This window comes from Mustela nivalis (genome assembly GCF_964662115.1).
Source record: "Mustela nivalis genome assembly, chromosome: 18".
In the NCBI taxonomy this organism is placed as follows: Eukaryota; Metazoa; Chordata; class Mammalia; order Carnivora; family Mustelidae; genus Mustela; species Mustela nivalis.
Genome location: NC_139037.1, coordinates 14,650,637 through 14,676,733, shown reverse-complemented (window position 1 = coordinate 14,676,733; position 26,097 = coordinate 14,650,637). Strand labels below are relative to the sequence as shown.

The 26,097-nt window shown below is 50.1% G+C and overlaps 1 protein-coding gene across 5 annotated transcripts in view; it reads left to right on the top strand.

Annotated features, from left to right (window-relative positions):
• The first annotated feature begins 790 nt into the window (after positions 1-790).
• Positions 791-26,097, top strand: part of ZFHX3 (zinc finger homeobox 3) — a 246,900-nt gene continuing 221,593 nt past the window's right edge. For 2 of the 5 annotated variants that reach the window (XR_014305965.1, XM_082712314.1), the window contains exon 1: positions 11,224-11,556. The gene's annotated coding sequence lies outside the window, so the exon portion shown is untranslated. Of the gene's footprint in view, positions 930-11,223; positions 11,557-26,097 lie in introns of those variants that run through there. The other 3 variants (XM_082712315.1, XM_082712317.1, XM_082712316.1) reach the window with 3 other exon arrangements.

The following is a 26,097-nucleotide window of genomic DNA, read 5'->3' as shown; positions in this document are numbered from 1 at the left end:
CTTTAAAAAAAAATCTTATCCAGGTTCCTATTGTTGCTTCTCTGCATTTCACTTCTCGGTGTGTATGTGTGTGTGTGCATGTGTGTGTCGTGTGTGTATGTGTGTGTGTGTGTGTATGTGTGTGTTTTTAATACATGCATAAACTTTTGGTGCCTCTCTCCCTCTTCCTGGGCTCTTCTCCCATCCTCTCTTCCTGCTCTCCTTGCCCTGCTCATCACTTTCCCCCGGTTTTTTTTTTTTTTTCTCCCTTCCTCCCCTCTGCCTCCCTCCACCTCCCCCTTTTCTTTTTTGCTGAATCTTATTGATCCAGAAGGTGGCTAATTAGCCCTTCCCGTCGTGCCTGGGTAATGAAGCACATGCGCACTGAATTAATCACAGCCATTTTTTGCAGGAAACTAATTAGCAGAATAAAGATCCAAAGACTTTTTTTTCTTTTCACTCATCAGCTCCCACTTCCAGCGCGTCCCCTCCGACCGCTGCAGCCGCCGCCGCCGCCGCCGCCTCCTCCTCCTCCTCCTCCCGGCCGCAGCCGCCGCCGCCACCGCCTGCTTTGCATCCCAATTACAGCCTAGAGCCGCTGCCGCCGCCGCCGCCGCTTCTCCTCCGTGGCCCCTGCCCGCTCCGGGGGCTGTAAACTCCCCGCCAACCATGCTGCTCGGCGGCAGCGGCGGCGGCGGCTCCGGCTCCCCGGCTGCGGCCGCCTCCCGCCCCGGGCTCCGCCGAGCGCGCTCCAGCTCCGCCGCCGCCGCCGCCGCCGCCGCCAGCAGCGCGTCCTCCGCCGCCGCCGACCCCCGTCAGCCGCCGCTGCTGCCTTGATGGGCTCCGCGGCCCGAGCGCCTCTTTTCGGGATTAAAAGCGCCGCCAGCTCCCGCCGCCGCCGCCGCCGCCAGCAGCGCCGCTGCAGCCGCCGCCGCCGGAGAAGCAACCGCGTAAGTGGCAACTTTTCCCTCTTTTTTTTTTTCCCGCCGCCGCCGCCGCCGCCGCCGCCTGCTCCTCCTCCTCCTCCCGCCGCCACCGCCCGGACGCGGGGCTCCTCGGGGCGCCCGGGCTGCTTTGCATGGGGCTCGTCCTGCCCCCTCCCGGCTCCCGCGCCCGGCCGCCGCCGCCCGCGCTCCCCGCGCCCGCGCCCTGCTCGCTCGCTGCGTCCCGCTCGCCTTCCCCCTGCGCCAAACTTTCTCTTTCTCTTCTTCTTCCTCCTCCTCCCGCCGCCGCCGCCGCCGCCGCCGAGCCCGGGCCGCCCCCTCCTCCCCGGCCCCCGCGCCGCCGCAGCCGGCCGCCAGCGACCCCCGGGAGGGTGGAGGCGCCCGGGGCGAGGCCCGCGCGCCGAGTTTGGAGGCGCCGCGGGGCAGGGCCGGCCAGGGCGCGGGCCGAGGGCGGGAGGGCGGCCGGGGTCCGGGCGCCGAGACAAAGGCGGCGACCAGCGGCGGGGAGGGGGGGGTGTCCGCGGTGCCGAGCGCCCCCGCCCCCGCCACCCCCGGCCCCCAACTTTGCCCCACCCCGAGAGGCGCCGGGGCCCCGGACTGAGCCGCCGAGCGGGGCGCGCACCCGGCCCGGAACAGTCGCCGCGGCCGCCGCCGCCGCCGCCGCCGCCGTTGCCGCCGCCTCCGCCGCCACCACCACCGGCACCACCACCACCGCTGGCCGGTCGGGCGGGCGCCTTCCGGGCCGGGGCTCGACTTGAGGGGGACGCGGCCGCCCGACTGGAACCGGGGGTCCGAGAGGGGGCGAGGGGGCGAGGGGGCGAGGTGGCCGCCCGACCCTGTACCTGCGCGCTCTCCGCCCTGCCCCACTGGCAGCGCCGCGAGCGCCCAGAGGGGGCTCTGCCCTGGACACTAGGGGCTCCCGGGGGCTCGGGGCTGCGCCGCCGGCCAGGACTAGACGTAGCCTGGCCGGCCTCTCTTTGACCAGCTGAGTTGAGAGACAACGAAGTGTTCCTTTTTTCTTTTTTCCTCGTCTTCTTTTTTCTTTCGTTCTTCTTTTCTTCTTTTTTTTTCTCTTTCTTTTTCTTTCTTTCTTTCTTTCTTTTTTTTTTTTTTTCTTGCTCACACGAATCTGGGATTGTTTACGTTCCATTCTGCACTCACCCCTCGTCCTGCTTCACTCTTTTCTGTTGTGCATTTTCCTGTACCTCTTTCTGCATATCTGTTGGAGAGTAGATGTGAGTGTATTTTATGCAGTGTATTTAAATTGTGAAAAGACTTAATAGTCGTCTGTCTCTTGTGGAGCGCTTACATTAAAAAATACATTTTACTTTACAAATTAATCTGTTGCTCAGAAGCTGACTTTTGCAAAATGTGCAATTCCTCGGGCTGTGGCAAATTCTTTAATTACAAGTGCTTTCAAAAATCACCCAGTCTTTAACTTTTCCCTCTTGTTGCTTCCAACTTAAGGTAAATATGACCATTTTTATTGGTCTCAATTACTGAAACTTGATCTAAGGACTGTATGGAAGAAGGAGGCTGATTGTCTTTTTCTGGCCTCCAGTTCTAGTGACTTTTAAAAGGGGGTTTGTTAAGCACCTTTGAAGAATATGACATACGGTGATCGCTTGACTGTAATGCAAATTGGCGAGCATAAATTCACTTTGAATTAAAAAAAAGACTCAAGCCCTTTCTGTGGGGACACTAGAGGATTTATTATGTTTTTTAAAAAATTACTTTTTCCTTCCTACTTTGGGAGAATGGCTAGTTATAGAGCAACTTATTTGGAGGTCTTCAGAAAGAGGCTTGGGAAATGGGAGAGGGGAGAAGATTGATCACAATCTGCATAATCAATAGGGCAGCGTGCTGCAATCGTGTACCTACATTTACTGTAAATTTCTACAATATCTGCAGTGTGGGTGCTCCAGTGCCTTGGTCGGCTTCTTAGAGCGGATTTAGAGGCAGTATAAGCAGAATTTGCTGCCCAGCTCTCTGGAACAATATAGAGGCAGTCCACTCGACAGTGGCTCATTTAAAAACTCCTTCATTTTACTGTACATTTTGGGGGGGGGTGGGCAAATCTGTTTACATATGTGGATTTCAGGTACTGAACCCCCAAGGTGTGGGTATCCTCTAGGTTGGGGGGAGTGGAAAGTATTGGGGGGTGTTAAGGGGTGTGTGTTCACTCATTGAATTGCCACCCTTGGGGGCCCTCCTCTCATCTTAGAATGTTAGATATCTTTAGTGCAAATAATTTAGAAATACAAATACAGTAGAGAGTAATACACCAGAGACTGAAGCAATGTCAAAAGTAAGGATTGCTGTGTGTGCATTTGAGAGAGAGAGAGAAAAAGGGAATCAGACACTTACAGTCAGGCTTGAAAGCTTGGTGGTAGGTGAATCCATATTTGGAGATGATTTTGAAATAGTCTAGCAAATGGTGCACGAACAGGATTTCGTAAAAAGTGTACATGGAGTCGGTTTTGAAGGGACTGTGGTTTGGGGAGATGAGGTGTGGGCAGGAAAACCCACTCTAGGCCTGCAGCCTTCTGTCTGTGTGTCTCCTCCCTTCCCCCTCCGTGAGTTTTAGTTTTTAATTACTTAATGCTGAAACGCACAGGGCTTATATAAATATTTGCAAATGCTCTTTCCTATTGATTTCTCTGAATAAACTGCCCTGCTTAGGTCCAGAGAGGAGGCAATTCAGATCTGTGGACTTTTTAAACATATAAATCTCTGGAGGAGTGTTCATCTGTGCATGCATGTGTTTATGGGTAGAGTTGTAGATATGAAGATTTTGGGGAGCTTTAGGGAGAGTTCAGGCTCTTGGCAGTGTGAACTGTGAAAGCTGGGCTGGAGCTGGCCCCATGGCCTGGCATTCCTGACAGACATGTGTGCGTGTGCGTGCGTGTGTGTGTGTGTGTGTGTGTGTGTGTGTAAGGCCATGGTGGGTGTCTCCACTGGGCTAGTCTGAATGCATATGCACTTACACTCCCCCCAATCTATCCCCCCCCCCCCCAACTACATATGGAGCAGTTTTCCAGGGCTCAGTGACTGCCTTCTCCTCAGGGTCACATTGAGTTCGAATCTGACCCAAGGTGCAGGAATCCTGCAATGGGGAAATAAAAGAATATACAGAATGGGGTCAGGTCAGCTGCTCAGAGGCCAAAACCCCTACAGCTGCTTTGATTTTATTTTTTTTGTGTATATTTTAGGCTCCTCCTGCCATGTTACAAATTGTGCCTCCCCCTCTCAGGTGTTTGCTCTGTAGCTTAAAGGCACCAGAGCCTCTTCCTGCGTAGTTGTCTGCTCCCAGCGAGAACAGAAAACCCACAATACCGAATCCAAAACAAAACAAGAGAGGAGGGGGGAGAAGAAAAACCCTATTGAGTTCAGGCAAATAAGGTTGGGTCTCCAGATCCGATTACAAAGCTGCTTTGAATATGCAAGACAGCACACAAGACCAGTTATTCCAGTTACAACAAACTATTAAAAAAAGAGAGAGAGAGAGAAAAGAAAAGGCATGTTTAGGTCGTAATTTGTTAGTACAAGGAAAAGAATCCCACATAAAGCTGCCCTTTCCCCCCCTCCCTTTGCTGGCTTCACATAGAATTCACTCACCCTCTTCCGATATAGGTTCTTTTATTAAAATCTTTTGGGTTTAGGAAGATCGCTGCAAGCAACACATTTTCTGTATTTTTTTTCCCCTCTTTATCTTAGAGGAGAGTTGGCAGGGGTTCTGTGGTTTGCAGTTACACAATATGTTATCATGTTTTTAATCACTAAATCATTGCAGTGGTTATAGATTTACAGTCTTGGGGTATTACAGAGAGAAGCAACGGCGGCTCTATATATGTTTTTGAATTACACCAACGTAAACTGAGCGCAGCAGCTGTGAATATGGTCGGTCGGCCGACTTCAGTCCCCCTTCCCAGCATCTTAGCTCTTTTTCCCCCTCTGTGATTTTTTTTCCGTATTGTTTTGCTTTCTCAAAATAAACTACCCCTGCTCCTGTACTCCTTGTCTCTTCAGCCTCCCCCAGTTTTCATCGTAGACTTCTAACCCCAGATAGGCTAGAATTCAAACTCTTGAAATAGAACTTTGGATCAGAGATGATAATCATAACAACAACAATAATAAAAAGAGTGGATTTCCTGCGAAATCCTCTCGGTTTCCATACCGACCTCCTGTATAGGATGGTGGGCCGATTGCAAATCGGGAGATGGGGGTGGGCAGTGAGAGCGAAGGCGGGCGTGGAGCGCTTGCCTGCCTGAAGCCTCCAGTGTCCTGTCACCGCGAGCCCACTTTCAGCTTCTGTTTTTCATATTATTATGTAACAGAATCCTTGGCAGCATTAAAAATTCAGTATTACAAGCTGATTGTAATGCTGCCTCATTAGACAGCACTGTCTGGCCTTGTATTAAGTGAAACACAGAGCATGGCTTTTAGATTATAAACACCAATAAATATTAAGGATCAGCAGAGGGGGGAACTAGTCAGCTGGCTTTTTGGCCCCTTCTGGTTTTCTATCTCCTCCCATCTTCCCTTCATTCCTTTTCCTCCTCCCGAGGCCCCCTCCCCCTTTGGTAGCTGTCATCCGTTTTCTGGGGATGCTGATGTGTCGACCCTGGTGACATTTTAGGAAGGCTTTTTATAGAGTTATCTCGTATACACAAAAGGTTTGGAAGTTTGTTTTGTTTTGATCTGCAATAAACAGGTCCTTCACTTTGCTGATGTCATTTCCGTTCATATTTGAGTTGTTTATTGTGCTTCTTCTCAGGGCCCTCTTATCCCTACCCCCACCTCGCTTTTCAGCCAGAGCCTGGGACTGCCTGGGGAAGGGGGGACGCGTTCCTAAGCTGCCAGGTCTGGGTTCAAAGGCTGAGGGTTGCGTGTCACTGCCTCATCCTAGGGTTCGCCCGCTGGGGAAGATGTTTCCAGCTTAGAATCTGGTTAAACACTCTGACATCCACTTGCCCTGGCATTTCCATGGCATGCAGTGATTCATCTCAGCTTCCTTTCTTTGAAGCGACACCCCCCACACACCCACACACCTATGTCTGTAATACAGCTTTATTGTCCACTTCTCCATGCAGCCCCCCCCCCAAAAAAAACCCAGCCTTGTAGTGATGATGACTTTGATTCACTCGCAAATCGGAAGCTGGCATTAACGACTTCACGCTGTGAAAAAAGAAAATGTTTTCAGGCGTTGCCCCATGTCCTCCCGGTCCTCCGGACTGTCACCTTCTGTCCCTATTCAGGTTTTTTTTTTTTCGTTACTAAAAATGACCACAATGTCCAGTGTCTCTTATTTCCATGTGATCTACAATTGGGATCCCCCCCCCTCCAAAAAAAAAAAAAAGTGTGGGGAAAGGAAGGAGGGAACACTTTGTAGGTCCCCAAGGCTTTCCTCTAATAGGATGATGGGTTTTAGGTTTAAAAAAATATTATTGTTTTGTTCTTTTAGGTTTAGAAATAATAGGGGGAGAGGGAAAAGCAGTCATTAGGAAGTTCACTGAGCTGCTTTCCAACTAAGACGGGTGAAAAATGAACCTGCATTGACACTTGGCTCTCTGTGAAAGCCCCAGTAACCTCTCCCCCCTTCTGTGGCCCTGGCCTTTTGTTCCTGGAGAACGGAGCTAAGGTGCTTTTTCTCCCAGACCAAAGGCAGCAGGCAAGGAGTCCCCTTGTGTGCTCATCGCCTTTAGATGGCCTTCTCATGGTTATTGTCAATGCAGACTCCCCCAAACAATTGCTCCAGGGAGACACAAAAGCAAAAACATTTGTCCTATTTTTTTAACCTCTTTGTTTTAGGTTTTTTTTTTTTTTTATCCATTCTTTAAATTTCACAGTTTCTATTTGTCTGCAGAGAGACAAACGAAACAGCATGAAGCACATTTTACCGTAGGCCTCACTGACGATTGGAACAGCCTCAATAGAAATCCAAATTCTAAAACACTGGCTGACTTGGAGGATATGTGAAATTTCAGCTCTGGCTCTTAAGTCAGATTAGCACAGATCTCAAACAAAAATGCACTCAAATGGAAAGATAAGAAAATGGGATTCTCATTTGGGAAGTGTGAACACGGTCATCTTTTGTTTATCTCTTGGTGTCCTGCCCCAAGAAGTGGTTGCTTGAGAGGAAGGAATTGCAAAGCTAAATGAAATTCTTCACTTAAAGAAAAAAAAATGATCCTGGTTATTGTGCTCCTGGCATATTGTTTAATTGATTGTTTTAACACATGTGTATGGGAGCTGTGGGTACATCCTATGGAATTGATGCTGTGTTGAGATTTTTTTTTTTTCTCAAACTACGATTCATATAAAGAGGCCATATTTCCTCCTCCTTTTTCTTTCCTCTCCTGTTTCCTTTTACCTTTCCTCTCCCTCCAACCTGCTTTCTTCCAAGAAATCAGTGGTTTGCATCAGGCTGAGCTTGAAGGGATGTGTCAGACAGTGGGGATAGCCCATGAACAAAACAAGAGTCCACCTCTTTTCCCTGGCCCCAAACAAAGCACTTCTCTCCTGTAATGTATGGACCCCAATTGCGATGCTGTCCTTAAGCATCCGTCTGCCTTTTCATTAAAATTCTCAATTTCAAGGTTTAGAAACACAAATGTAAGAATCCCCCTGGGTATAAAAGTCTTGCATGGCAAATTCTCTTTGCCCTTTCAGAAATAATATTTTTGTTAAAAAGAGAAAGAGAGAGAGAGAGAGAGAAAGAGAGCAGGCTCTTTACCTAACGCTTTAAAGCTGTTTTAAGGCAAGTTCTTTATTTTTTGCTGTCTTAAAACTTGGGCTCTGTAACTTACAATTAATTTGGAAAAGCTCCTTCCAGTCACGGTTTTTAGAAAATGGTTACTAGTTTGTGTCTTTCGTATGTGTGACATGACAGATTTAGGGTCTGAGTTGAGGAGGGTGGTTAAGTAAACTAGATACTTTCCCAGCTACGATTTGGGGGTAAAAATTAATCTCTGGAATAAGCATTGTAGCAATAGATGGAGGCCTTGAGGTATGTGTCAGAGAAATGTGAATCAAAACATCTGTGTAGGCCTTGGCGCAGCAGCCTCCCATGGGTATGAAGGTGAGTGTGGCTGTTCTGAGGAGAGCCTGCATTCTCTGTCCTACCCAGGAGGGCCTAGTCACCCGGCAGGGACCAAGTTCTTAAATATAACTGCCTAGAAATGAAGGGTTGAATTCAGGGCATGACATGCAATTTAGCTCCAAATGTTTTACTGTTTGTTTCAGGGACTTTTGTTTTTGCTCATGCCCTTCCCTGGCTTTTTCTTTGTTAAAACCTCAAGTTTATTGAAGCACTAATTTTAAAATCCACGTGTATGTATATTTCCCTAAAAATACCAGGATCTGGAGGAACACACTCATCTCCCTAAACCCCACTGTGCTATGGAAATAGAGAGTCCAGGTTTAGCTACAAGTCAGAATGCTGACATTCACTGTACCTTAGCTCAGAGATCATATTTACCTTTGCTGAAGGACAGGAGGACCGCGATAGAGAGTGAATGTGCACGTGGAGAGAGAGACAAGCCAGTTTGGCTCAGTTGGGATAACTATAATTTACCGCTTAAGTGTTTGGGGCGGGGGGCGCTGGCCTCTGGCTTGGAGAGTGGGTAAGAGGAGTAGGGAAGAGGTGAGCATCCCCTGATTTATTTTTAAATATTTATCCTTTTGGCTGTTGCCAGTTACGGTTTACAGATGAGTTGAGACTAGTTTTGGACAACTGCCTTTCCCCAGAGTGGGTTTATTTGTCAGCAGTGTTCAGGGGCCATGAAAGTGCCAGGCTGTCCCTGGTGGGGAGGCCATGGGTTTCCCCACAGGTGTCTTGCCCCCAGAAGACTCAGGGCCTGGCAGAGCTGGAGGACAGAATTTGTATCTTGGATTTCAGGGAAACTGTTGATTCCATCCTAAGTGCAGACATTTCGGAATCCCTCCGAAGATGTGTTGTTTTGCAAATGATAGAAATAAGTTTTGGGACAGGTCATGCCCCAGGTTTTTGGTATTCCTTTGTATTTGTCATGATACAGAGGTCATGGATGACCTGCCTGTGGAGTCACCTGTTAAAATGTTGCCTGTCACACAGGCAGGCTTGACCAGCTCTCAGCCTGTATATAGCTGGTGCTGGATTAAGATAAAGGGGAGGGACCCAGGGTCACTCTCGGTTCCACTTGTCAGGCCTCTGAGGTGCAGAGAGGCTGGTTGCTGTGTCCGCCGCTGGGGACCCCAGCGGTATCCTGCGGGTCCCCCCTAGGGCCTTCTGCCCAGCACCTCCACATGCTCCCAGATGACTTTATAACTGGCTCTTTGGCATTCTGGCTTTGATTTTATTAAAGGTATTTATCTGTCAGCCCACCAGATTCATGATGTCACCAGATTATGAGGTCGTCCCCTGCTAATAAAAGTTAAGATAAAGCAGCAGAATTAGATTTTCTGGGGAGCATAAACGTTTTCTTAGTGTCTTTATCTAGCAGGCTATGGGTTGCTCCCAGGTAAGACTCAGGAGATTGGGGGTCCTAATGTTCCTGAAGACCTTTCCAGAGACATCTCTGTGTTGTGTGTGCCTCATGACTTGCGTTATTGCTAGCATCATCATCTGCATGCATTATTCATAGTCACTTTTTCAATTAAATTATTAATTGGTTTTCTTTAAGGTGTTCTCGACTCATGTGGCTAATATAAATAATCGTGTGTTTTGAAAACACCACCTGTTCTTGGGTCTGAAGTCAGGTGGTCTGGAAGCCACTCGGCACTGATCACAGTCTGGTGTGCAGAATCATCCTCCACTTTCCTTTTTTTGCTCTCCAGTTCCCCTCCCCACACACTCTCTCATGTGTGACAGAATTTGGCTTGTGCTCTCCTTTGTCCCTAATCGGACACGATTCCCTCGAGGCAGTCTTTTCTCCCAGGGTCCTTGCTGAAGGAGGGGAAAAAAAAAAAAATGGGAGTCTCTTTTCCGGACTACAGTGTGAACTCTAGAGAGCGGTTGTTTGTCCCCCAGCAGTTTGGATATTTACGTGAATGTGAACGCAGATGACACTGTGCAGAATGCCTTCTGCATGGAGACATGATAGTTTTCATCAGCCAGGCATCCTGGTTCCTCCTGCCCCAGTGTGTGCTTAATGCTAACACGATTCCATACATACAGCTTTTTGCCTCGTGAGCTTATTATATTTCTCACACTTGCATGGTTCATTATTGTGCAGTCGGAAAGGACTCTCAGGGCTGTGGGGCCAGCCTGGGTGGGTGGCTTTCAGAAAGGGAAAGGCAGGTGCCTTTCTGTGCTGAGACAATCGGGAGTAAAATCAGACTGAGCGTGAGACTCTGACCCGGAGGACAGGGGACTTCCGGCGAGATTTCTGTGGAGCTGGCTTTGCATATCAGAATGGGAAAGGTGAACCTGGGAAGATATTAAGGTGTCCAGCAATGGCTTTGACCCACTGAGGTGGCCCCATTAAATCTGACCTGGCCCTGGAATCTCCCTGTGAAGGGCGTGACGTTTGCCTTATCTGAGATGAGGCGGCTTTTTAAGGCAAGTCTTGTAAAAAAGACTGTAAGCTTGATTGCAAGCTGCAACTGCTTTTCTTCCTCTCTTTCCTTTCCTTCTCTCCCTTGAAAAATCCTATCCTTAAACTCTCAATGGAGAGCTGGGGATGTTTTTCTAAGTTTGTGCAGCTGAAAAACAGAAGTGCTCTGTAAAGCAGTTAATAGGATGGGTGTGTGTTTCAAATAAATTCCTGTCCACATTGGCTAATGTCCCCATGCTAGAGTGGCCTGGCTGTGACGTGGATGGGGCCCAGAGACCCATGGCTCCGGTTCTGAGGCCCCAGGCTCCTTTTTGTGGCCGAGGGCGCGCCCTTTTCTTCTCGCCCGATTCTAGGCCAGCCCCTGACTTTTGATGAGAGAGGGGTCAGCGCCTGGGAAGGACCGGGCTTTGTTCCCGCCGGGCCGGTTCCCGGGGCAGCGCAGGCCTAGCCGCCCAGGACTCCCGTCCCCGGGCGCGCGGCCCGGCCTGCCCAGAAGCCCGTGCCTGGAGCGCGGCCGTGTGTCCCCGTGTTCCCGCGGGCGCGGGCGCCGCCGAGTACCCGGCCTGCGCCCGGCACGACTGTAGATGTCAGGCTTTGCCCGGGGAGCCGAGCGGCGGCGGGGCTGTGAGTTTCAAATTAACCTTCCGCTTTGTTGCTGTGTAATGTGGATCCCCGAAGGCCCCCCGCCCTGCCCGCCCCCCTTCCCCGGGCGGTGAGCCTGCAAACTGCGAGTTGAGCTTCATTTACATAAAGCGATTCCGGGCGGGCGGGCGGGCAGGCCGGGGACCCGGACGCGAGCGCCGCGCCCCGTGGGTGAATCCCCGCCGCGCGCCCGGGGACCCTCCCTCCCCGGGGAGGGGCGACCGCCAGCCCCCGGCCGCCACCATGAGCCCCCCTCCCCAGCTTGCAGCCCCCTTGCACCTAGCGAGAGCCACCTCGGAGTCCCGGGGGCGGCGGGAGGTGGGGAGAATGCCGCCTGGGGTGCTTAAGTTCGGGGCTCGGGTGCCGCTGGAATTTCCCATTGTCGCGCGCGGCGCGGCCCCCGGACCTGCGAGTGCCTCCTCCCTCCGGAGGTGTGCGGAGCCTTTGTGTGCCAGGTGAGTGGAGCCTCCCTCCCCCTCGCCGGCCAGCCCGCCCGGTTCGCACAGCCGGCCTAGAACGGCGGGCAGGTGCTGCAAGTCTTGGCTGAACTTCCCATTCTCTCGGGGCGTGTGGGGGAAGGGCAGGCTGGATGCACTTGAACTAGTAGATTCCAATTGGAACCTACCTGGGGTGAGAGTGTCTGAATTCTCCGGGGCACGGAGTAAAGCCCTTCTTCCTCCCTTCTCTCCTCCCCCCCTCCTCCCTTCCTTATCTTGCTTTTGGATTAGTTCCTGCCTCCTGAGTAATTGCAGTGCTAGTGCCATTTAAAAGTTTGGGTTCCTCTGCCTAAAAATGCACCCTGTTCAGCGCAAGAGAAGTCACTGGTCAGTTGGAAACAATGTGAAGAATGTGCTTATTGTAGAGTAATTAAAGGGAGAATCAGAGGTTTGGAGCTGGAAGGCACCTTTGGAGATCCATTTGCCCACCCTCTAATTTTCGTTTGTTCACAGTCTGGAGAAACATTTCCGTGGGGAGGGGTGTTAGAGAGGGATAGCTGTGATGTTTGTCCTGTTAAAGGAGAAAGATTGCCCAAGTTGGGTCAACAGCAGAAAAAAAACAAAAAAAAAAAGGAAAAAGTAATCATTGCAGACTTAGAGAGGGGAAAGAACTTTCTGGAAAATGGTCTTTTCTTCTTTGGACATACCTGTGTTATAAGAATGGCAAAACACCTGGAGGGTAAAGACCATCACCGGTGCCTGGTGTATTAGAAGGGGGCATTGCCTGGCTTAGTGGTGCACAGGATGTAAACTGGTGTAAATGAAACCCAACAGCAGGTGAATCCAGGAGGGTCGTCACTGCCTCTACACTCATTTAACAGGCCTGGAAGACTCTAAAAGCCATTGACAGACAAGCTCTGAGAGATCAGAGGGCCCCCACTTGGGCACAGGGAGAAGGCCTTTCCTTAGGGCCCAGGCCTGCTTGGTGGAATGTAGGAAGGCAAAGCAAGGAAAACAAACTTAAGCCATGAAGGTAGATACTGAGAAAGTTGCACGTCATCTTATTTCACCCCATGCTTTGAGATCCTTGGAGACAAGTCACTAAATAAATAGAGTATAATTTAAAGCTCGCGCCTACTAGCTGGGGAACTTTGTTTCTTTGCCATCAAGCAGCAGGTGCGAGTTTGCAGAGTTGGCCCCTGGAGTCCCCTCATTCCTAAATTCAGGAGGTGTCAAACCTTCATGTTCTTTTAATGGCTGTGGTTTCTGGATAGGTTTCAAGGGGAAACCCTAAAAATCACGAGTTCCAGGAGGCCAGGCTGGAGCAGGAAGCCCGAGTGCTGGGGCAGAGACCTGCATGTGAGAGGAAAGCAGACGCCTTCCAAGGTAACCGATCCAGAGAGGCCAGGACTGGAGCGTGGCCTGTTCCTTGTTATCACAACAGCCACTGGCGGCCTGAGATTCTGCCTTCTTTTTACCCAACCCCAACACAGCAAGCAGTTAAGGAACAGAGGTGGGATGTGTGGGAAGTCAAGAGTCCACAGTTCTACATAATGAAGGGTTTCAAGAATGGAGTCATTGGAGAGAGGCCTACACCTGGATGTTTGCACACCTGCATTTTTGTTCGTTCTCTTTTGCAGAGACCCCGAAGGCCCCTTTCAGAGGGTGTGTGTGGCTCTGAAGGCCAAGAGAAACTTTTCCTCTCCCCCGTCCTTAAATTACAGGACTAAGGAGATTGTCTGCATTTCGTTTCCAGCATGTTTTCAGAGAGCGTGTAAGTGCCTCTCAGAATGGGCTGGGGTCACACTTTGCTCTTTTATTTAATTGCCCAAGTGTTATTTAACAACATGGGGCAGATGCAGAAGCAAGCACTTTTACACTTTAAAATCAGCCCTTTTGGAATCACAGGGAATTAAATGACTTGGAGACCTTCTGTCTTCCTGACATGGGGCACCTCCCTCTCCCAGCTCTCTTTTGAAGCGGCTGCACTTACTCTGGGATAGAGCTGCTGTTTTCCAGTTCTCCTGAAAACAGCTTTGATTGACAGGGAACTATTGAGAAACACTTGGTAACTCTTCCAAAAAAAAAAAAAAAAAAAGAATCTGAGCTGCTTCCCCAACCACCTGAAACTTTAATTTTGGTTTCTTCCCTTCCGTCTTTTATTTGCACAAATGAATACTCAGGGAGGGTGGAAAGGAACCAAATAAAACAGTGCTCTCCGCAGGCCTCCGTTTGGCTCGTTCCAACAGGACAGTGAAGTGTCTTCCTTCTTGCTGCTTTGGGATTGGCTCTAACTGCCGTGTTAAACTCAGTGCCAATTGGACTGCCCAGTGGCAAGGAGCTAAAATAAGCGAGATTTCAGTTTTCATCATTATGACTTTAAATGATGATTACTAGACACTCCCAGGACAGGCCTAGCTCACCTTGGGTGACCCACAGGTGGTTAGTTCATTAGAATAAATCTGTGATTGCAGAATCCTAGCAAAGTATCATCTGGGGCTGGTGGTGATTTAGCTTGGTCCCTCAGTTCTGGTCACAAGTCGTCGTATCCAGAGAGTGTGTCCTTATGTCCTTATTGTCACTGTGTGGTGTTGGGCATTGGAACTTTTGTGTGTGTGCATGTGCTTCTGAAGTGTTACTGCGAGAGCCTGGAAATGCTAGGGGGCCCAGAGCAGAACCTAACCTAAGAAATTATTTGTACTGTAGACTTGCAGCAGCCTTATGTTAAAACGTAAATATTTAAGTGACTAAGCAACATTTTATAAAAGTGTAGGGAACCACTCTCATCACTAGGAGGGAATCGACTTGTTCCACCCACTTTTGAACATATCTGGTTTGCTTCCTAACTGGAGAGGTTTAAGCCTCGTCTTATAGGGGAGACAACAGTGATAGTGATTCTGGCCTCAAGAAACTTGCAAGCTCCAAGTATCTGACACTTGCCTGCCTCACAGGGATAACACGTCTGACTCTGTAACGTCAACAAGGATGGTACTTGCTGTGGTTTATGTTTTCATTGGTTATTAAAATGGTTGCCTGCTCTTAGCCTGGCCCATTTCTGTAATGCTTGGGCCTGTTGGGCTACTCTGGTTCCCAAGGCTGGTGTAATTAACCAGGATGGGAGTGCTACCCTAAAAACAGAACAGGAAGACAGATTCCATTACTGTGTACTTCGCAGGGGGATCCAAATGCTGTGGTATGAGAACTTGGTCATAATGGTAATTGTTAGAAATCACAGCACACCCCAGAACCACCATCCTCTGCCTGAGTTAGAGACCGTGGTCAAGGGAATTGGGGACCGGTCTTAATAGAATCCAGGCAAAAGAATGCCTTTGCAGGAGCTAGTCTCCATCAGACTTGAAAGGGTGCCTTTTCTTTCCAAAGCACGGTGTCCTGAGTCCTTAGGCTACTCAAATGGAGAAACATACAGAAGCTAAGATTGAGTCAAATTGCCCCGAGGGAGGAACTCTGGCAAAAATCTTAACTCATTGGCAAGTCACTCTCAAAATCCAGATTAAGGAGAAAAAATACAAAATCAACAACTGTCAGATTTCCTTTCTATATGATGTAAAGTTGGCTGCCAGATTGTCACTTTGCACATGTTCAGAGGACAGTCAGGTATTAGTGGGTCCCTTCCCCCCAATGTGGTCAGTGTCTCCTTTATGGACAGAAACTGGGAATTGACAACCAACTCCTTTGTGCCGATACTACAGCAGTGAGACGCTTAAATGCTTTTTGGATTTCTTTGGTTTTTTTCTGTTTCCATTCTTTGGGACAGGCGACTGAGTGTTGAGTATAAGGCAGTGAGTAGTTTAGCAGTAATGGGTCTGTTTCCAGAGAGTTCTTTGCCCAAGGAGGGTGACTTTGTTTCTCATTTGTAACTTTTAAAGGTGATTTTTTTTTCCTTTGTTGTTTCTTCCCTTCTTTCACCCTTCATCGCTGGAGTTTCTTGCTTTTGCAAGGATGGGGTGTGAATGAAAATGGGAAACGAGACCGAGAAAGTTTGCTAGGTGACAAATTTGGCTTCATTTCAGAGTAAGAGTTCTGTTTTGTTGGTTTTAACCCCTGACAGGGCCTCTGAGTAAAATGCCTGGGCTTAATCTGCCTTTTGGGTGAGCCCTTCTTCCTTCCCACCCGGTGGCCATCACAGAGTCTTGTCCACAGGAGGGCTAATGCCCTGGGGGTTTTTGGTGCCCCCCCCCCCAAGCCTTAGCTACCCTCCTTTGTCCTGGGGGCCCAGGCTGGGTGGGGTGGGGGTCTGGGGTGGTTCACCTGCTCATGCTTTTTGAGTTTTGTGCCTCCTCCAACATTTTCCCATCTTCTTTCCTCCGTGAAGTGGGTCTCAGACTCCCCTAGAAGGGAGGAGTGGGGAGGGCAGAGCATGCCCTCCCTTCGCACCCCCTGCTCCCTCTGGCTGTTGCTGGTTTGGGACTGAAGCCATGAAAACCCCTTTGCAGACCACTCTTTGTGATGATGGGGAAGCGCCAACAGCCCTTTCCCCTTCTCTTCTGCTAATCACATAATGGCCTTAAAGGCTTTCTTAAATGATTATCTTGTCTTTAATTTTTTTTTTTAAGTGGGTCTTTTGGGGGCAACATTGGGGAGTTTACAGAATATCTTCAGTCATCTGTAGGAAGACTCTGAACTGGGAAAACTGGCTCCGTTGGGCTGTGTGAAAAGACGGTGGAATTTTCATCTGCTGCCGATTTCACGCGCTGTCCTGAAAGTGATTTTGGCCACAAACCTTTGATCTGGGAGTGAGCATCCCCCCCCCCCGCCCCCCTCATGCTTCTGGAGGCAGGAATTGGTGACTGCTCAGGCCTCCCTACTTTGTTTGTATATGTGAGAGAGTGTGTGTTGGTGTTCATGTGTGTGGGTGTGTGGGAGTGTGTGTGGGTGTGTTGAGGGGGAGTAATAGCTGAAGAGAAGAGCTGCGTGTTTGGGTGACTGGGGCCAAGGCATGGTGGCAGCTCGTAGGCGGGGAGGGCGCAGTGTGTAGACTTCCTCAGGGGTAAGAAGGGGCTGAGCTTCTTGGAGACGGTGGGGGCGGGCGAGGCAGCAAAAAAGCCAACTTTGCTGGTTTCTTGGTCGTGCCCAGTTTCATCCTGGAATGACACTGGAGGAAAGTGTTTCTTTCTGAGGCTGCTGGTTGAGCCGCATTTGAATGCACATCTCTGTGGTGGTGGGCTCTGCGTCTTAAACTGCCGGGTCCCAGGCAGCTGTGTGACTTCTTGCTTGGATCTCCTTGGCGGAGAGGCTGGAGTCAGCTGAGCAGAGCGAAGAAAAGACTAAGGGGTTGAGTTCAATATGTGATTCCTGATTCCGGCCCAGCGCCCCCGCCAAAGTCATCTAAGTGCCTGTTCAAATATGGCGGTCTCCCTTCAGTGTATAAAAAGCTCTTTCCAAAAGAATTTTAACTCTTGTAAGTCTATAAAAAGTACATATGTGTGGACATGAACTTATTTGCTTCCCACACTTATGGTCTCCGAGTGGCCTGTTCTGGACAACTTTTCTCTTCCTGACATCTTTCTGTCCAGTGAAAATGTGCTAAAAAACACATGGGTGCTTTTCTTCTCCTTTTTAGCAACTTTTCCTTCTTAAACAATTTTTCTTAACTGCTCAAGAAACAATGCAAGCCTCTTCCACCATTTCAGGCCCTGCTTCCTAAAATGCTCTTTGGCTCAGGGCCTTGGTTCTTAATGTACACTTGGCTTGTCGGGGGAGTGGTTTTTGCTTTCCTTGTAACAGCTCTGTATTTCTCCATGGAACATCTGCATCTTTGCTCAAGCGTCAAGTCAACTTCTGGACACTTAAGGCGCCTGTGGATCATTGCTGAAGTGACTGTTTTTATTTGCATTTATTTTTTTTTAAAGATTTTATTTATTTGAGAGAGACAGGAAGAGCAGGAGCTGAGGGAGAGGGAGAAGCAGACTCCGCACTGAGCAGGGAATCTGATGCGGGATCCAGTCCCAGGACCCCAAGATCACAATGGGAGCTGAAGGCAGACTCCCAACAGACCAAGCCACCCACACTTCCCCTGAAGTGACTATTTTAAGATACACCTGTGTTCTGCCAAGTTCCTGAATGGTGTCACTTTTATATTCTATACATAGTTATTATCAAGGGACAGGCTTTGATAAAGACTGTCAGTCTTATACCGGGCTGTATACACACTTGTTACCTGGGCCTACCTGGCCGACTTTGAAAACTTGGTTCCAGGTCAAGGATGGCAGTAGGGAAGATGATAGCCCCCCACCCCCCACTACCACCACCACTCACATTTTCAAAGAAGTGGAGGCTGGTTTTTCCTGCAACAGGTATGAAACCCAGAGGTGGAGGTGTCTTTAGGGCAAGTGGAGAACGCCTCCATCTGGGGGAAAGGACCATTGCTTTATCTTGCCCTTGCTGGGAAAGCTATAAACAATGGTCTGCATGGGAGAAATTGGCGTTTAGAGGAAATCGTGGTGTAGACTCCCCAGTGTCTAATGGGAGGGAGGTGCAGTCTTCCTCATTGGTTGGAGGAATGAGATAATAACACAGTAAAGCTGGGGAGAGGCCAGTTCAATATCAGAGTGCGGCTTATAAACCAGCCCTTGAAACGGGGGTTCTTTTGTTCATACTCAGTTTTGTGGGAGAAGCACAGGTGACTCCGATGTGCTTTTGGGGGTAGCTGGCTCCTGTTCTTCACTCCGCTTTGCCTGTACCCATCTGCCAGGGTCCCAGGCTTGAGGCCTACCTCTGGTCTGGTATAGCTGTGTGACTGCGGGCCAATCCTTGAACCTCTCTGAGCCTTACTTCCTTCATCCGTCAAACGGGCACAGTACACGCTTCGCATCTCTAAGGGGAGTTCAGTTGAGGAGAAAACTGTCTTCACAGCACTTGGCATGTTGAGTACCCTCCCCACAAATGATAGTCCCCATATGCCTTTCCCCTGTGTGTCTTTTGTGGCTGCTGCTGGCCTCCACTAGCCTTTGTTTCCTGGCACCGTGGAAGAAATAAACTCAAAGGTCCAGCATTTCTTCAGCTCTCCCCTTATGGGCTGGGAATAAGACCCACTCTTTTTAATATCCTGCAACTAAATGTGTTCAGGAGTGAAATAGAGCGTCCTCATCCTCCCTAGCCCTCCCCTCATCTGCCCCCCACCCTGCCCCCTGAAAGCTGGCAGGCGGCCTTCTAAGTGAGCAGCCCACTCAGTGACCTACCTAGAGCGGCCTTCCCGGGCTGGCTTGTATATGCTAATAGGCCTGACTTGTCCTGGCTTGTTTGTAGTGATTTGTGGAGGCATTTATATGCAAATACTATCAACTTGTTGAGTTAATTATCATGTGCCTCCCCCCACCCCCCCTTCCTGCTGTGCCTCCCAGCCTGGCTCTGCGAAGGCGACCGTTCTCATTCAGGCCTGCGCTCTTCCTGTCTTGCCCTCCTCCGTCCCTTGCCCTGTCCCCTTCCTGTCTCTGCAGGTCCAATCACAGCTCCGTGCTGCTCTGTCTCCCACCTCTGGACTCTGTCGTCAGGGATGGGCATGCAAGTGTCTGGTCCAGTTGAAATCCCCTGTGAGTGGTGTCCCTTTGCATGCAGGGCGATCTGGGTCACGTGGCTCTGAGTTTAAACCCCATGTTTTACCTACTAGTTTGAGAAATTGAGCTACCCAGACCTGTGAACCCTTGACACTCAGTCCTCAGTCTGGTGAAAGAGTGACTGTTGTTTTAATGTCATCATCATCATCACCATCATCATTATTATTTTCATGTGCCCACATTGTTTATACCACTAAATCTTGTTACCACTTCTGAGCATGCAGAGAAACCATTTTTGCAAAGGGGGTGCCCCCTTCAGCTTCCGCCCCCTGTAAACCTCAGTGTTGAAATGGGCTTGAGTGGACCTCAGTTCTAGTTGCTTCCTCCTTGTGTGTGAGCACTGTTGACATTTGGGGTTGGATAATTCTTTATTGGGGGATGTGGGGGGGCATCCCTGACTTCTCCCCACTTAGGAGCATGTCCATGCCCCCCCCCCCTCAACGAAAATGTCCGGAGGAAATGCCCACTATCTCCTGGGGAGGCAGAATCACCCCAGCTTGAGAATCACTGGGACAGAGATTACATTTATTTTTCTTGGATAAAAAGATGGTAGATTCCTGGGGCGCCTGGGTGGCTCAGTGGGTTAAAGCCACTGCCTTCAGCTCAGGTCATGATCCCGGGGTCCTGGGATCGAGCCCCGCATCTGGCTCTCTGCTCAGCAGGGAGCCTGCTTGCCTTCCTCTCTCTCTGCCTGCCTCTCTGCCTGCTTGTGATCTCTGTCAAATAAATAAATAAAATCTTAAAAAAAAAAAAAGATGGTAGATTCCTGCTTCATTCTCTAAGTTAGACATGCTGACCAGCCTCTGAGCTTGTGCTGTGACCCAGCAGATCTCAGATGTCGCCTCTTGCTTAATTTTATGGTCTTTTTAGTATTTGAAAATTGAGACCCTTTCCTTTCAGGGCATGGTGATAACGCTGGTGTTTGAGGCTTTATCATTTTTGGCCTCTGGAGGGCTGTCCCATAGAAATAGAACCCAAGCCCTATATGTAAGCTTATGTTTTCTAGTGGTCATGTTAACAGTAAAAAGCAGGTGGAATGAAGTTTAAAATAGGGGCGCCTGGCAGGCTCAGTCAGTAGAGCGTGTGACTCTTGATCTCGGGGTTGTAAGTTCGAGCCCCGCGTTGGGTATAGAGATTACTTAGAAATAAAACATCTTAACATATGTAACATACACATACATACATTTGATGCACCCCACAGTATCGCCGTGACTCCTGTTTCAGCAGTTGGGACCAGCTGCCTTTCCAAAGCTCGGGAGCCGCATGTGGCTAGTGGCTTCCCCATGGGACAGCTCAGCAAGATCTAGGATGATTCCAGCCCCTGTCATCCCTCAAGTCAAGCCATGTTCTATTGAGTCTGGGAAAAAGTTTTTTTCCTTCTTGCTTAAAGAAAAAAAAAAAAAAAATGAAGGCTTTATTTTATATTTATTCTCTGAAAAGTGGGGCCTTGACAGCACAGCTGCAGCCAAGGAGAGGAGCGTGGAGTGAGGCCCAGGGAGCTGGGCATCTAATCTCTGGGGAAGCTCCCCCGGCCTCTGTGGGGGAGGCCCTCTGGGCAGTACCCTGGGCCTAGCCTGGAAGGAGGGTAAATATTCCGAGGGCTCAATGTACTCTCTCACTCCGAGCAGACTAATGGTTTGGGTTAATTTTGTGTACAAGGCCCCTTTTGTTGGAGAAGGGGGTGAAAGTCCGCAGCTGTGACCGGAAACAGGGCAAGGGCCTACTGGGATGACCTTGTTTTGGAAAGTCTAAATGGAACACTAATGGCAGAGATCTGAGACGGGTGATGTATGTGTGTGTTTGACTGGGCCTGAAGATAAGGTGAAGAGTATTTTAAAAGTTACTTTAGTGCAACCTCCCAGATAATCGCAGGCCTGGGGCCAGTTACAATTTATGGTGAGCTGGTCGTCAGGCCTGTGCATTGGCCTCATTTTATCTTTGCAGTCCAGGCTCTGTAGCTTAACTGGTCGGTGCTCTGTTTGTTTATTTTAGCATTTTTGGGAGCTGGGCAGTGGGGGCTCATCAGGTTTTTCAGGGAAGCTGAGCGACATTTTATAAGGCACAAAGAGCTGTTCCTATTCCTGCTGCCGAGTACCTTGGGACGCCTCACTCCTAGCTGTCCCTAATAATAACGTAAGCTGGGGTGTTGCACTGTAGAGTCTCCAGAAGCCTGGCCTGCAGGGCCACACCTCCCACAGTGCCACAAGCCTGCCAAAGGTGTGAGCTAGGGAGGAGGTGTGGCGGCCTTAATATAGCTCAGGCCGAGGTTCCTTTCATCTCTGAGGTCAGCCTTTTCCTGTTGCCTCTCCAGTTCCTGAAGCGGTGTCTCTGGGCTGCACAGGACACCGCGCACACATTCCTTCCAGACAGGACTGCTTTGGGTGGTGAGAGCCTAACTTTTTCTGGACAGCAGATGCCTCGTGGGATCTTGTGTCACCCATGGTACCCTTTCATCCCTACATTGAGCCAGTCCCTAAACACTGCCATTCTTCTGGCTTAAAAGAAGCTTACAAAGCTGCCATTGATTTGACGGAGGCATTTGAACAGTGACTGGCTGCCTCACCTTCCTACCCCAGGATTCCCTAGGAAGCACCTTGCACCACAAATAGTCCCAAGCTTTGTGCTTGAAAAAAGTGTGTTCTTCAGCTACTAGGCACTTGGCTTTTAAAAATACATTTTATAACCGGGTCATGGCACTTGGGTGTTGTTAAATCCTGCCTGGTTTCTTATTTGCAGTTTGACAAAGTGTACTTTGGTTGGGGTAGGGGTTTGTGTGTGTGGGGGGGTCTTTTCTTGAGGGGCAGTAAAGGATAAAATGGGATATTCTTCTGAGTTTGGGACTTAATTACAAAAACAACTTATTTATGGATAGAGTGGAATATGTTTGTGGATACCCCCCCCCTTTTTTTTGAGGGGGGGATGTGGTTTAAGGTTCCTTCAGACTTTTCAGTTTACCCATCCGCTAAGCCACTGCCATCTGCTTTAAAAAATTTATTTTTTCATTTTAAATCCTCAAAGACAAAGGGACCTGGAAGCTCAGACCTGTCCTGCCACATTCCTGAGTAATTTGGTTTTGATTAACCCAAGGAGAAAAGTTGGTTTCTCCTAGCGACCGGGGGATCAAAGCACCAGGAGGGGCAGTTCCCCTAATACACAGGGCTCCTGTCTCCTGCCGCCTGCTCCCCCTCCCTGGCCTTTTCAACCTCCCCCTCTTTAGAAAGCCTGAGCAGGAGTTATTTCCACTTTCTGACTCTCAGAGGTGGAAGTGTATCCTAGAGCTTCGGATGGACAGACCAGGGAGCAATACCACCCCCCCTCCTTTCTTCCTAAACTCCTTTTCCCCCCACAAAGCTGCAAAGCACATTCCTGTGTTAATCCTGCTGCTGGAGGAATGCAAATGGCTGTAATTGTGTGCCCCAGGACCAAGCCTTCCGCATCTGTGCAGCTTTTCTTCTTTGAGGAGGTGGCTAAAAAGTTCATTTACATGGAGAAATGAGACTGGCCTGTGATCCCTAGTGATAGGATGGGCACTTTCTAATAGGAAAGGGGCCTTGTCTGTGGTCTCTGCACCTCCTCCCTGTTCTCTCCCCATTTTAAAGTGTCTGTATACTGGGGGGGGGGGGGGGCATAGGTACCAGGCTCCTGCTGGGCATATTTTATGGGATGGGGAGGGCAATTAAAAGGGGGGGAGACACTGCTTTTGACAGTAGGAAGTCAAGCTGGAGTATTATTAGACAAAGCTTGTTGTAGGCAATCCTTGCGTTAAACTACAACAAACAACTTATTATTTTAAAGCAAACTTTCAGTCTCAGAAGTAATTGATGACGTTTTGGAGAGGTGCACCATGCCCCTGACCTTGTCTAGCTTCTGACAGACTCCTGGACTGGCCTTCCACCTTTTTTCCCCCCTTCCTTAACTTACACTTGCAGTTTGGCAAGTGGGTTATTTGGATACTAAGAATTAGACGTATCACTGGGGAGTCGGTACACTGTAACTTTAGGGGGATGTTCAAAATAGAACTGAAAAAATCCTGTCTGAGTCCTGTTGAATGATACCTAGCTCCTGGCTGAATCAGAAGTTGAAAGGCAGCCTGAGGTTCCAGGACAGCACCCTTCTAGAGAGAAACACAGTAGGAGTCACATGTGTAACTGAGAGTTCCAGGAGCCACATTCAAACAGTTAGAAAGTGGTGGAATTAATTTTTATAATTTAGCCCGGTATACCAGAAATGGTGTCGTTTTAACATATTATCAAGGTAAAGAAGACTGTTAATGAGACATTTTCATACTTAAGAAAAAATCCTGTGTGTTTCATACATCTAGCCCATGTCACAGGCTCACAGGCTTGGTGGCCCCAGGTGCTAGTGGCTCCCTCTTGGACCAGGCAGGGCTACTTAAAAGGATGCTGGGGTGCCTGGGTTGCTCAGTGGTTAAAGCCTGTGCCTTCTGCTCAGGTCGTGATCTCAGGGTCTTGGGATTGAGCCCTGCATCGGGCTCTCTGCTCACCGGGGAGCCTGCCCCCACCCTGCCCTCTGCCTGCCTCTCTGCCTACGTGTGATCTCTGTAAATAAATAAATAAATAAATAAATAAATAAATAAATAAATAAAATCTTTGGGAGTGGGGGAATGATGCTGCCCTGGGCTCCTCCGATGCATTCCGCTGATGGAGTGGAGTCACCCAATGTCTCTTGTGACCAGCTGCTTTCATTTACTGGAGTTCAGGGGTACAGGCCTCAGCTGCACACAGTTTCTTCTATGAAGACGGTGCAACTCCCGTCACACCCTCACGGGATTGTCAGGAAGCGAAAATACGATGCTGCTGTGCAGACGTCTTGTAAATTGCCTTCCGCTGCTTGTACCTGCGGGTGGAAGACAGAGGTATCCGTCCGCTTTGGAGGGCTCTCCAAACAAAGAATCCCTTCGGTGGCAGCAAGGTGGGCCAGACCCTGGCAGGAGAGGGGGATATGGCAGAGTGGAGCCGCTGTTGTCCGTGTGAGCTCTGAGGTGTTTAGGACAACACCCTTGCTGCTTTGTATGGCGGCGAGATTGGGTGTGTATCTGGGACCCACATATAGTGGATCATCCGCGCACTCTCTCTCAGTCCCGCAGGCTGCTGGCATAGTGTTGGGGCACGTGTGGTTGACAGATGTGGTTTGTTGCCTGCTGGGGCCTTCCTTCTGGAGTCTGCGGTGCTGCCCAGGTGTGAGGTGCAGGAGCTGCGGCGGTTGTCCAGGTCACCAGTCCCAGCCAGAATGCCCTTCTCCTTCTCCACCCCTCGTGTTTCTTTCGGATTTCGGATTTCTCACAGTATCTTAATGCCATACACAGAACACTTTTCTCTAGTCTGGGGCAGGTGGGCATTTCTAGCTGCAGGAGGTGAAAGCGAGGGACAGAGGGGGATAAGGACAAATCAGAAACCACTTTGCATGGGAGGGTAGGGGATGTGATAGAGACAAGAAGCCCCCGTCTAGACTTCTTTTGGTTTTGTTTTGTTTTGTTTTCTTTTCTTTTAGTTTTAACTGAGAACAGAATGTTTAAAAATTATTAATTAATCAGCTAAGATCAGGAGTTGTATGTTCTACTGACTGAGCCGGCCAAGGGCCCCCAGACTTTTTTTTTTTTTTTTTTTTAATTTAATGGGCAGCTAATACTTTTCTCCCGTTCGGTTATCAAGTGGCTTCTTCTCAGAACTAGGTGACTTAGGTCCTGCTCCCCTTACAGCTCTTATGGGTAAAGTAGCAGCAGGGAAAGCTGTCCCCTGGCTTCTGCTAATAGAGGGAATGGTGGGAAAGCGAGGCCCACGGACGATCATCTTCTTTCAGAGCATCGTGAAGGACTGGGCTTTTCTCCCTAGTGATCTTCGCCTTCCTTAGTCGATGCATGGGATCAGCCCAGCTTCCCTTCAGCCGCGCCGTGGCCAGGGCACACAGCCAGGCTCTGCCGATTCCGGGGCCTCCCGGGGGCGGGGGTGGTGGACGGTGGGATTTGTGCCCCCGGTAAGGCGAGAGGCGGGTGTGGGTTTGGGGTTTTACCGGGGGAGGTATCTGATTCCTTCCACAGGCCGGGGAAAAACTGTGAAAGTGTGAGGTTGAGTGGCCCCCGGCGCCGGCCTCTGCTGGGGACGAGGTAGCGCAGCTGTCTGACCCCGGGTGAAAAGTTCAAATCTGCATTTAAAAAGAGTGCCAGGAGCCACCCCACCCCCTCCCCCAGTCAAGTTGAAGCCCTGCGCGTTGTGGTGGCTCCAGCCAGGCCTCGCGCGGGGATATCCAGCCGTTCCGCGTGCCTGTCGGCGCTGACCCGGGGGTGCTGGACGTCGGAGGGCGGGGGTGGCGGCGGGCGCCCCGGGACGCGCTTCTCCCACAGCAACAGTTGCTGCGCACCAGGCGGCTCCCACCCCGCCTGGAAGGAGAGGGAAGTTTCTCCTTCCGCCAGACGAGGGGAGTTTAACCCCTTTCTCCACACCCTCCTGAGAAGGGGGTCTTCCTTTTCCAGCGTCCTCCTTCCGCTCAGGCCGCTGTGGGCTGCGTGGAGGTGCTGGCAGGGCTGGAGGGGACCCTTCTGGGGGGTGGGTAGAGTGATGTCTGGTGGCCGAGGTTCCGTTTCCACAGAGGGGATCCTCCCTTGGCTTGAGCTTGTCGTTTCAAAGTCTGTCCTGGACCTGTTTGCGCTGAGTGCGTAAGCCCCCTTCCCTTCTGTGCCGTCCCGCTGTCCTGAGTTTTTCTCCAACCTTCCATGGCCTTGGGGGAGGAATCAAGATGGGCTTCGAGGGGTCAAGAAGGGCTCAGGCTTGGGGAGGGGGGAAACCAAGGGGGTGGGGTGGAGAGGGGAGCCTGGTCTGCTACTTGCATTCAGCCCTGAGATGGGACAGAGAAGCGACAGTGTCCGTCTGCCGTCTTCCCCTTTCTCCATCCTGTGCCAGTGTCCCCCCTGCACTGAGGACTGTCTGGCCATTGCCCTGCCTGGAAACCCCTCCACTCAGTCTCTGAT